This window comes from Bidens hawaiensis, unplaced genomic scaffold (assembly GCF_021521415.1).
Source record: "Bidens hawaiensis isolate Kalapana, Puna unplaced genomic scaffold, B.hawaiensis_p1.1 tig00004618_1, whole genome shotgun sequence".
In the NCBI taxonomy this organism is placed as follows: domain Eukaryota; kingdom Viridiplantae; phylum Streptophyta; class Magnoliopsida; order Asterales; family Asteraceae; genus Bidens; species Bidens hawaiensis.
In genome coordinates, this window is record NW_027491282.1 from 434,582 (window position 1) to 447,800 (window position 13,219).

The following is a 13,219-nucleotide window of genomic DNA, read 5'->3' on the forward strand; positions in this document are numbered from 1 at the left end:
ATGCATATACGAATTGCAATCAATTTAAGGAATCGGAGCAATACAACAATCTTATTTGTCGATTTAAAAGGGAGCTTGAGGATTACATATAGATCCTGGAAAGTGGAAACCGCATAGGAGAAGGGAGAATGTGAAACCGCCTGGTAACTGCCCCATATAACTGCTGTTTTAATGATCATCTATGGTTATGATTCCATCAAGTAATTTCTATGGCTAAGATTTGTTTTCACTCTTCTCTGACCATATAATATATAATTGATACAAAGTTTGAGTTTTCGGTATTGATATGATATTGCCAAAAACGTTCATACGAAACTAAAATCAGATGGTACACCATCTGGTTGACTAATTCTATAATTAATATATGATAACATAAGGGAGCTTAAAGGGGTGTACACGAGCCGAGTCCGAGCTTGACTAGGCTTGAGCTCGGCTTGTAAGTTGTTTCCTGTTGGAACCCTAATTGAATCGTGAATGATTAAGCAAGGATTCGTGTGTTGTTCTAGAGAAGAATGGTGATTTGAGAGTGATTGTTATTATTATGGTGGATCAACAAGCAGGTCACAAGAATTACAAATGTTAATAGAAACTTATGAGAGTAGTCTCTCCAAACTCCATTGGTTGTGAACTTGAGGGTTGTGTGTGAGTGTGTCCTTTTTTAATCTCAGTGAGAACCCATGAACAAGATAGAGTAAAAAAAAGTTATATTATTTTTCTTGTTTCCTTTTACAAAGAGAAAATATACATATATAATGGTCTAGGGGAATCTCCCTTCTAGACCGTTACTCCTTGAGTTCTCTCTATTGACTGCCGGTCCCTCTGACCTAGGCAGGGGACTGGCTATTATCCACTGGACACTCTTTTCGCTCCAAGACTGTACACTCTTTTCCCTTCAAGACTGGACACTCTTTTCCCTCCAAGATTCTGTCAACCTCATCTCTATGATACTCATATCAACAAGGACAGATCGATAGTTGACCTTGGACCTTGTCTGAAGTACTTGGGTTGCTGTTGGGTTGGGCTGGACTTCTTGGGCTCAGTTCGACCTAGTCTCTTCAAGTCCCCCAGTCTATTATTGTTGTTATTTATGACAACGGTAATAGACTTGTTTCAAGTCCGCCTTCATTATCCTTTTTTCTTTTTGTTGGGTCCCGTGGGCTTTCCTTACTGGTCTTATGTTAAACTCTTCATCCATCAGGGTCGCCTCAGAAGCCCAAACCCGAGGTAGGCTCTTCAAGTCTCCCCGGTCTGTTGTGCTCATTATTTATGACAAGTATAATGACTTACAACAAGTCTCTATTCTACCTTTGTTGTGACCTCTTGCGTGATCCACCCTAAACTTCAATTGGATATTGATTCTTGACCTAGGAGCTTTCTTTCGGAACAATTGCTCTCTTTGACTTTGCCTCGTCTATTCCAACAACATGGCCTGGGACATGTGTTGTTCTAACCATTTCTTTTAGGTCGATACTACCAACTTGTTTAGATCAATTGGATAAGACCTTAACCCCCCTAGAACCTTTGATTTTGTTTAGTTACCTTAAGAGGTCTTTTAAATACTCTCTTTTGGGCTCTCTTACTTTAGCCATACTTAACTTGGGTCCGTGTTTTCCACTGGGCATATTTCTCTTATCATTCGGAGAACCCATTTCTAATGTAACCTCTTCAGCCCATTACTGGCCCACGCCTGAGCCGACGACATTTTGAAAAAGCCTCTCATACTCCCCTCAATATGTCATGATACCTTTCGAATCGTTCGCCTTTCTCTTAACTGTTGGCTCCCTTTTCCCACTTTCAAATTTACATTTCACGTCTCCTTATCTGTCTAGTAGGGTGTTTGGTTGGAGTAGTTGGTACTCTCCATGCATCTTGGTTTCTCCTGGGCTTTCTTGACTTGGTCCCAATCATGGGACGGAGACCCATTTTCATAGGAGGCTTTACAAGTCCCCCTAGTCCTTATTTTTTATGATAAGGACAAAAGACTAATGTAGTTCCAGCTCACCTTTCTCATAACATACGGGATAGGTTCCTCCCTTCTAGACTCATTCATTGGGCTAGTTTCGGACGAGATCTTTTTTCGGTATATGGCTGAGGTAGATGATATTTAGTTTCCATGAGCCTGACCCAGTTCTCTTGGTAGTTTAAATCTACCATGACATAAATACACAACCCCTCTTCTATATAATAAAGGATGAGTAAACCATAAACACCATGGGTTGATTCCATTTTGACTCATCAGATTTGGACCTAGTAAGGTTGAGATGGCGGAGTCATGGGGTGAAATAAAGACCAAGCATTATGCGCTCTTCCCCACACAATGGGCCTAGTTATGTAATTATCTCTCCAAGTCCCCCAGTCCCTTATACTAATTATTTATGCTTGGGATAAGGGACTTCGGACCCGAGTTTCTTTAACATAACCAAGAAAAGGTAAGTTTTCTCTCTTGGGTAGTATGTAATCTCTTTAACATAGAACGAAGACACAAACAATTTTCAATGCGATAATATATGATGAAAATGTATCAAACCACCGACAATAATCATGATGATTTGAATTATTTCTATATATTTCTCCTCTTGCTCCCGGATGTATCATGATGTTTTCAATCTGTATGCGGATGGATTATAAGGTTTCCAACATGTGAGGTGGATGTAGTAGGTTAGCTATCAATTTGTAGTCGGGCTTTCCTTTCACTCGTTGTGAAGAAGATTTGATTGTCTTTCCCCCTTAGGGGGTGTATATGTATGGTGTCCCATTTAATGGGAAATATATAAGTTGTGAGCCTTATACAAGGGGCCATGTCCCACTTGGGGGTAATACAAGTTCTAAAAGTCTTAGAAGGGGCTATTTTCCCCTGGGGAATTATGATTATTGAGCCTCATGGATGGGGATATTTTTCACGGGGGTAATTATAAGTATTGAACCTAATGGATTAGGTTAATTTTGTATATAGATCCAAGCCCCTCAGCCGGGCCTTCCTTTCACACTTGTGAAGGAGTATTGATGTCATTTTCCCATTAACGGGAGATTATAAGTGATGTGCCTCTTAAAGAGGGCTTTATCCCATCTAGGGGAATTATAAGTATGGTGCCTCTTTTAGAGGGCTTTATCCCATCTAGGGGAATTACAAGTATGGTGCCTCATTTTGAGGGCTTTATCCTATCTGGGGAATTATAAGAATGGGGCCTCCTGTGGAGGGCTTTATCCCGTCTGGGGTAATTATAAGTATGATGCCTCTTTTAGAGGGCTTTATGTAACATCCCCAAAATTTTGATCCAAATTTGACAACTTAGGAAAGTTGAGGGATCAAAAGATAAGTAATGGAAAAATATTAAATAAAGGAATTATAAGAAAAATAAGGAAATAAAAATATTTCCTAAGTTAAAGTTTTCTTACATAAAGAATGAAAGGAAACTCCATCCCACATTGGAAGATGTAAGAAAGTGGAAGCATTCCACTAAGGTATAAATAAGGAAGATGGAATCCATCCCACATGGACGTGGTAAAAAATGGAAGCTCTTTATAAGAGATAGAATTTCCATAGTTATATTCTTTTATGAATATCATGCATCAAGTGGTCCTAGCGGAGGGTGCGTAGCACCCGACGCGCACGGGCTCGGGCTCGGGCTCGGGCGACGGCGACGGCGAAGGGCGTTGGCCTCAATGTGGCGCTTTGATGGCGCACTTCGCACGCTCGCATCGCCGCGAGCCGCTTTAGTATTTTTGGACAAATGAGAATTAGACGAGAAATAACAAGCTATCAAAGATGAGGGACTAAAAGTGAAAAATAATATCCAGGAACCCATCGCGCTACGAGATGAGTCCAAGAAGAAGGCCATCGCGTATCGCGATGGGCCGTGATGACGCATCAACACGTGTCACACTCTGGTGACACGTGTCAGCATGATAGGACACGTGGCAGAACGTGTCAGACCACGTGTCGCCACGTGGCAGACGTGTCAGGCCACGTGGCGACACGTGGCAGACGTGTCAGGCCACGTGGCGACACGTGGCAATGCCAGATGACATGTGTCATCGCGATACGCGATGAACATGAGAAAGGAGCCTATCGCGTATCGCGATAGGATCCAATTTTGGCTATAAATAGGGAGGCTCACGACATTTCCCACACACACATTTCCACTCTCTCTCTAGATTTTTACTCTCTCTCTACCTCGGTTTGCGTACCGAACATTGTTTTGTGTACCACCGACCCGACAAATAACACATCGTAATCCGTACCATAAACCCGGCGTTTTCCTCGAAGTTCGTGCCACTCGAAAGTAACCCGACATTCCCTCTCGAAGTACGTGCACGACCCGAAGACCGAACATTGCCTCGATTTGCGTGCCAAGGAAGGTGGATCATGAACGCCTCAAGAAACGTGCGTATAGAGTAGAAGTGTTGCCCGTATAAACTTAAGAATATCTAACTCCGAATACACGTGCGAGGTAAGGGGTTCTGCCTAAGTTAATATTATATTATTATAAATGGCTTAGACCAAAGTCGGAGGTATAGCCGAACCTTGATTACGATTAAGAATAATATAACTTTTCTTAAGCAAAGGTTATAATCAAAATAATATTTCTTTATGATTAAGAAATATAATACAAGAGATTATAGTTATGAAATTAATGTTTCTTCTTGAAGAAGAAACTCAGTATAGACGTTTCTTCTTGAAGAAAAAACGTAGCATATAAATGGTAAATAAAGAAAAGGACTAAAGGTCCAAATGTTTTCATCAAGGTTAAAGCTATACGAAATAGACTAAAGGTCTAAAGCTAGATCGATGATCTAGTTATTTATACAAAATGTTATTCTCATACTATAGGTCTGAAGTAACAAAACAAGAAGAGGAATCAGAAAACAGGAATCAGTATCAGAAACTGATTATAAACAGATAAGGTGAATACGCCCCAAACCTTTTATAATGAGTCAGAATGTTTGAATAGGATTTACGAATCCTTAAAACTTTGTGTACAATAATAAGAAACAGACACTTTGATTAAGAGTATACATGTGTCTGGATCCAAACATACATGGTGACTCGGCATTTCTCCGAGGCCATGCATATCATTAACATGCCTCTGAAGGTCTACGGGACTGTTCAGAAAAATGATATTGTGTATATAATTAATTGTACATGGTACTTAGGGTAATTTGATCCCAATATGGTTGGGTGCCTAATGAGTAGTCACAAAGGTATTATTGTTGGTTTCACAAAGGTATTGAAAAGAGATTTTAGAGTCAGCGTTATTCACCAGCTTTGTGCTGACGTATTTTTCCCCCATGTTACAGGGAAATAAGAAAGGTTAGACTATACAAGCAAAGAGGAATAGAAGTTTGGAGTTATAGTCATTAGATGCTATCTGATGGCTCAGATATTTTATTTCAAAATATTATAAAAGAAATATGTTTTCGAAAGAAATGTATTTGAAACATTGAACGGGTATTTAAACCCGAGAGTTTAATAAGTTTTCAAAGTAATAATATTTTACTAAAGACTTCCGCTGAAATAAAACCCGCAACTCTGATTTATTTACAAAACAGGTACCAACTTATGGTCACACGTCAGGCCCTAAGATGGGGGTGTGACAGGTTGGTATCAGAGCCATCAATCTTAGCGACAGGATGTAACATCCCCAGAATTTTGATCCAAATTTGACAACTTAGGAAAGTTGAGGGATCAAAAATAATATCAAGATAAGTAATGAGAAAATATTAAATAAGGAAATATAAGAAAAATAAACAAAAATATTTCCTAAAGCTAAGTATTCTTACATGGAGGAAATAAGTAAAGAGAAAAATCTATCCCACATTGGAAGATGTAAGAATGTGGAAGCATTCCACTAAGGTATAAATAAGGAAGATGAGTCCATCCCACATGGAAAGTGGTAAAGAAATGGAAGCTCTTTATAAGGAAGAGATTTTCCATAGTAATATTCTTTTATGAATATCATGCACCAAGTAGTCCTAGCGGAGGGCGCGTAGCACCCGACGCGCACGCGCTCGCGCTCGGGCGAAGGGCGTTGGGCGCAATGTGGCGCTTTGATGGCGCACTTCGAACGCTCGCATCGCCGCGAGCCGCTTGAGAGTCATCTTAGTATTTTTGGACAACGAGATTTAGACCTAGAATGATAAGCTATCAAAGACGAGGGACTAAAACTGAAAAATAATATCCAGGGACCCATCGCGCTACGCGATGAGTCCAAGAAGACGGGCATCGCATATCGCGATGACCCATGATGACTCACGGACACGTGTCACTTCCGGGTGACACGTGTTAGCATGGCAGGACACGTGGCAGAACGTGTCAGACCACGTGGCAACGTCTGACATTCATGGTCATCGCGATACGCGATGACCATGTAGAAGGGGCCCATCGCGTATCGCGATGGGATCCAAAATTTGCTATAAATAGGGATGGGATCAGCTCATTTGCAGCACACCTCTCCACTCTCTCTCTAAAACAACTTTCTCTCTCTACATTGGTTTGCGTGCCGAACACCGTTTTGCGTACCACCAACCCGACAAATAACACATCATAATCCGTACCATAAACCTGGCGTTTTCCTCGAAGTGTGTGCCACCCAAAAGTAACCCGACATTCCGTCTCGAAGTACGTGCACGACCAGGCGATCGAACATTGCCTCGATTTGTGTGCCAAGGAAGGTGGATCAAGAACGCCTCGAGAAACGTGTGTATAGAGTAGAAGTGCTGCCCGTATAAACTTAGGAAATCTAACTCTGAATACCCGTGCGAGGTAAGGGGTTCTGCCTAAGTTATTATTATTATAAATGGCTTAAGACCATAGTCGAAGTTATAGCCAAACCTTGATTACGATTAAGAATAGAATAACTTTTCTTAAGCAAAGGTTATGGTTAAAATAGTATTTCTTTATGACTAAGAATTATAAAACAAGAGATTATAATTATGAAATTAATGTTTCTTCTTGAAGAAGAAACTCAGAATAGACGTTTCTTCCTGAAGAATAAACGTAACATATGATTGGTAAATAAAGAAAGGGACTAGAGGTCCAATTGTTTTAAATAAACAATGATTTTATCAAGGTTGAAGTTATACCAAAATAGACTAAAGGTCTAAAGCTAGATAGCTGATCTAGTTATTTATACAAAGGTTATTCTCGTACTATAGGTCCGAGGTAACAAAACAAGAAGACAGGAATCAGAAAATAGGAATCAGTATCAGAAACTGATTATAAACATACAAGGTGAATACGCCCCAAACCTTTTATATTGAGTCAGAATGTTTGCATAGGATTTACGAATCCTTAAAAACTTTTTGTACAATAATAAGAAACGGACACTCTGATTAAGAGTATACATGTGTCTGGATCCAAACATACATGGTGACTCGGCATTTCCCCGAGGCCATGCATATCATCAACATGCCTCTGAAGGTCTACGGGACTGTTCAGAAAAATGATATTGTGTATATAATTAATTGTACATGGTACTTAGGGTAATTTGATCCCAATGTAGTTGGGTGCCTAATGAGTAGTCACAAAGGTATTATTGTTGGTTTCACGAAGGTATTGAAAAGAGATTTTAGAGTCAGCGTTATTCACCAGCTTTGTGCTGACGTATTTTTCCCCCATGTTACAGGGAAACAAGAAAGGTTAGACTATACAAGCAAAGAGGAATAGAAGATTGGAGTTATAGTCATTAGATGCTATCTGATGGCTCAGATATTTTATTTCAGAATATTATAAAAGATATATGTTTTTGAAAGAAATGTATTTGCAACATTGAACGTGTATTTAAACCCGAGAGTTTAATAAGTTTTCAAAGTAATAATATTTTATTAAAGACTTCCACCGAAATAAAACCCGCAACTCGGATTTATTTACAAAATAGGTACCAACTTATGGTCACACGCCTAGGCCCTAAAGTGGGATGTGACATCCTATATCTAGCGATGAAAGTACATGTCAAACAAAAATGAAGGAAGATTCAGATTCCTATGATTCTGACATTCCGCTAGCTCAAATAATTCCCAATCATAACACATATGGAACAGGATCAAGTAGATCCCAGAAACCAATGATGCCAAAGGAAAAAGAAGTAATGGCGTATCCGGAAGAATATCCTCGCGAACAAGAATATTTTCCGGCAACTCAAGATCCTTACTTCGCTTGCACTCAAAATGAAGAAACAATGAAAGAGATGGAGGTGAAAGAAAAAGAAAAGGAGACTATCAAGAAAGATAGCAAGATTAAGAAATTAGTCATTCGATGGAAGAAATAGAATCATAGTAGAGAATATAATTGTAAAAAAAATAATATGCACTCTTGTAACTATAATAAGATAAATAAAAGATATGTTTTGAATTCTTAGAATATTGGACTTATCTTTTAAAATTTTATTGTAGTATGTCAAGAGAAGAAAGTGCAAACTCTCACAACAGTCCTCCCAAGAAATCGGGAAACGAAGAAAACATTAATAATAAAGATAATGAAATTCCCGCCTAATATAAAGAGGGAATTCAAAAGATGATTAAGGAAGCTATGAAAGACTTTTCTACGAGTCAAAGTCGACCAAAATCTAACAAAAGGAGTCAAATTAAATCTGTTCCTTCAAGAAAGGAAGAGGCTTATGATAGCTCTACAGCTAATAACAATAACCCAAAGAATAAGAAACGAAAGAAACTCAAAATCGGTGGATGTTCGTTCAAAAACTTCAAGTATTATGGACCAAAGGAGTTTCACGGAGATAAAGGAGCCATCACAACCGTGAGGTGGCTTGAGGAGATGGAAACAATAGTAATAACAAGTAAGTGTACCGATGAAGAGGAGATTCAGTATTCCGCCTTAATGTTTAAAGGAGAGGCGCATGAGTGGTGAAATGCTCTGTTGATGAGCAAAGGGAGAGAAATGATGTATAACTTAAGTTGGGAAACATTCAAAGGTCTCATACTAAAGAAATTTTGCCCAACTCATGAGATGGATCGAATTCAAACCGAGTTATGGAATCACGAGGTTATTGGAACAATCTTAGGGAATATAACACTAAATTCCTAGAGTACTGCCAATTGGTTCCACATCTAGTAACTCCGGAATATAATAAAGTAACTCACTATATATATGGGTTACCAAGAGAAATAAGAGACATGGTACGATCCCATATGCCTGAAACAGTTGATTCGGCTATGGAATTAGCCGGATACTTAATCAACAGTATGATAAGGAATCAAGAAGAAGAAAAGAAGGAAAACCAAGAAGCCAAGAAAGCAAAAGATCCCGAGAAGCTAGGAAAGGAGGAAAGTACTCCCAAGTCAGCCTGTAAGACTTGTGGAAAGAAACATACTGGAAAGTGTCGACTAGAAAATACGAATAATTGTGCATACTGCAAGAGAGCAGGACACACAATAGAAGAATGTCGTAAGAAGCTAGGAGCATGTTTTATATGTGGAGAAACGGGTCACTTTAAGACTGAATTCCCGAAAAGAAAAGCTAATCAAGATTAATGAATGACAAGATCATATCAAAGAAATGTCAAGATAGATTAGCTAACTTTTGTATATTTGTAACTTGTTCTTAAATGAGAAGTTTTGTAATCAAAGAAGGGTATTTAAGTCCCTAAGTTATAAATAAAATATTAGCATATAGATCGTGTTAATACACAAGAATGCTTATATTCGTTACCTCTAAAGAACAACCAAGAGGTTCAATTATTGAAAAGTTCATGCAAAAGTTAGAACAAGAAAACGTTGAGAAAAGTTATCATCTAGGAGGATGATATACCAAACGTTAGAAAATATCTAAATATACAAGATCAGTATTTTAATGAAAGAAGTTCATTATTGACCACAAGACATTTAAGCAATACAACTGATGGAATATTATTACCTACCTAGTAAGGTTGATAAAAAAGTCAAAGAAAAAGAGCTCGAAGATATTCAAGAAATACAATTGCTAAGTATAACAAAGGTGATCAAGACAAAGTACAAAAGTACTGTTAGAATATACCGAACATCAATAATCAAGATCAAGGATAGAATGGATTTGATAGATTGAATCTAAATAACAACTTATTGGAATAGATTCGACAGACTGAATAGAAACAACAATGTAGTTAACATCAGTAAATGTTTAGAATACATAACGGTAAGGTAAATAGTTAAACATAACTGATCAATGTGTTTAGCAATTTATATTTACTAATGATATTCTGAATTATGGACTGGTTACATCATTCGAGGATGTAAGTTAACAACAAAATAAAGACCCTAGTCATTCTGCATACAGATTGCAACAACAAGAACCCGATTAGATAGAATCTAATCAACAATAGAAAAGTAAGAACCATTCACTCTTAAACCAACGAATCTCGAGGACGAGATTCATTCCAAGGTGGGGAGGATGTAACATCCCCAAAATTTTGATCCAAATTTGACAACTTAGGAAAGTTAAGGGATCAAAAGATAAGTAATGGAAAAATATTAAATAAAGGAATTATAAGAAAAATAAGGAAATAAAAATATTTCCTAAGTTAAAGTTTTCTTACATAAAGAATGAAAGGAAACTCCATCTCACATTGGAAGATGTAAGAAAGTGGAAGCATTCCACTAAGGTATAAATAAGGAAGATGGAATTCATCCCACATGGAAGTGGTAAAGAAATGGAAGCTCTTTATAAGAGATAGAATTTCCATAGTTATATTCTTTTATGAATATCATTCACCAAGTGGTCCTAGCGGAGGGTGCATAGCACCCGACGCGCACGCGCACGGGCTCGGGCTCGGGCGAGGACGAGGACGATGGCGACAGCGACGACGACGAAGGGCGTTAGGCGCAATGTGGCGCTTTGATGGCGCCCTTTGCACTTCGCACGCTCGCATCGCCGCGAGACGCTTTGAGAGCCGCCTTAGTATTTTTGGACAAATAAGAATTAGACTAGAAATAACAAGCTATCAAAGATGAGGGACTAAAAGTGAAAAATAAATCCAGGAACCCATCTCGCTACGCGATGAGTCCAAGAAGACGGCCATCGCTTATCGCGATGGGCCGTGATGACGCATCAACACGTGTCACACTCTGGTGACACGTGTCAGCATGACAGGACACATGGCAGAACGTGTCAGACCACGTGGCGACACATGACAGACGTGTCAGGCCACGTGGCGACACGTGGCAACGCCTGATGACATGTGTCATCGCGATACGCGATGAACATGAGAAAGGAGCCTATCGCGTATCGCGATAGGATCCAATTTTGGCTATAAATATGGACGCTCACGGCATTTCCCACACACACATTTCCACTCTCTCTCTCTAGATTTTTACTCTCTCTCTACCTAGGTTTGCGTACCGAACATTGTTTTGTGTACCACCGACCCGACAAATAACACATCGTAATTCGTACCATAAACCCGGCGTTTTCCTGGAAGTTCGTGCCACTCGAAAGTAACCCGACATTCCCTCTCGAAGTACGTGCACGACCCGGCGACCGAACATTGCATCGATTTGCGTGCCATGGAAGGTGGATCAAGAACGCCTCAAGAAACGTGCGTATAGAGTAGAAGTGCTGCCCGTATAAACTTAGGAATATCTAACTCCGAATACCCGTGCGAGGTAAGGTGTTCTGCCTAAGTTATTATTATATTATTATAAATGGCTTAGACCATAGTCGGAGGTATAGCCGAACCTTGATTACGATTAAGAATAATATAACTTTTCTTAAGCAAAGGTTATAATCAAAATAATATTTCTTTATGACTAAGAAATATAATGCAAGAGATTATAGTTATGAAATTAATGTTTCTTCTTGAAGAAGAAACTCAATATAGACGTTTCTTCTTGAAGAAGAAACGTAGCATATAAATGGTAAATAAAGAAAAGGACTAAAGGTCCAAATGTTTTCATCAAGGTTAAAGCTATACGAAATAGACTAAAGGTCTAAAGCTAGATCGATGATCTAGTTATTTATACAAAATGTTATTCTCGTACTATAGGTCCGAAGTAACAAAACAAGAAGAGGAATCAGAAAACAGGAATCAGTATTAGAAACTGATTATAAACAGATAAGGTGAATACGCCCTAAACCTTTTATAATTAGTCAGAATGTTTGCATATGATTTACGAATCCTTAAAACTTTGTGTACAATAATAAGAAACAGACACTCTGATTAAGAGTATACATGTGTCTGGATCCAAACATACATGGTGACTCGGCGTTACTCCGAGGCCATGCATATCATCAACATGCCTCTGAAGGTCTACGGGATTGTTCAGAGAAATGATATTGTGTATATAATTAATTGTACATGGTACTTAGGGTAATTTGATCCCAATATAGTTGGGTGCCTAAAGAGTAGTCACAAAGGTATTATTGTTGGTTTCACAAAGTTATTGAAAAGAGATTTTAGAGTCAGCGTTATTCAACAGTTTTGTGCTGACGTATTTTTCCCCCATGTTACAGGGAAATAAGAAAGGTTATACTATACATGCAAAGAGGAATAGAAGATTGGAGTTATAGTCATTAGATGCTATCTGATGGCTCAGATATATTATTTCAAAATATTATAAAAGAAATATGTTTTCGAAAGAAATGTATTTGAAACATTGAACGGGTATTTAAACCCGAGAGTTTAATAAGTTTTCAAAGTAATAATATTTTATTAAAGACTTCCGCTGAAATAAAACCCGCAACTCTGATTTATCTACAAAATAGGTACTAACTTATGGTCACACGTCTAGGCCCTAAGATGGGGGTGTGACACTTTATCCCGTATGGGGAATTATAAGTACGGTGCCTCCTTTAGAGGGAGTTATCTCATATGGGGGAATTATAAGTACGGTGCCTCCTTTAAAGGGCTTTATCCCATCTGGGGGAATTATAAGTACGGTACCTCCTTTAGAGGGCTTTATCCCATCTGGGGGGATTATAAGTACGGTCGACCCATTATATTTGTTAATCATAAATATAAAAAAAACATAATTAGTTTTAATGCCTATTAGAAGTCTTACACATGAAGATGATGGAAGGGGCTGCTGGTTGGGGCCCATTCCCTTCTTATAAAAGATAATAGTGATATGAAAGTTTCTTCTCCATGGAAAATTTTTGGAACGTGAAGTGTTACTACATGAGGCTTCTTTCCTTTCATAGCGAATTTGTCACTCTCTAGAATGGAACTCTTCTTCTCACTCATTGGAAGAGAATTATTTTTCCTTGGAAGTCTCTCTAAAATGGTGATCTTTT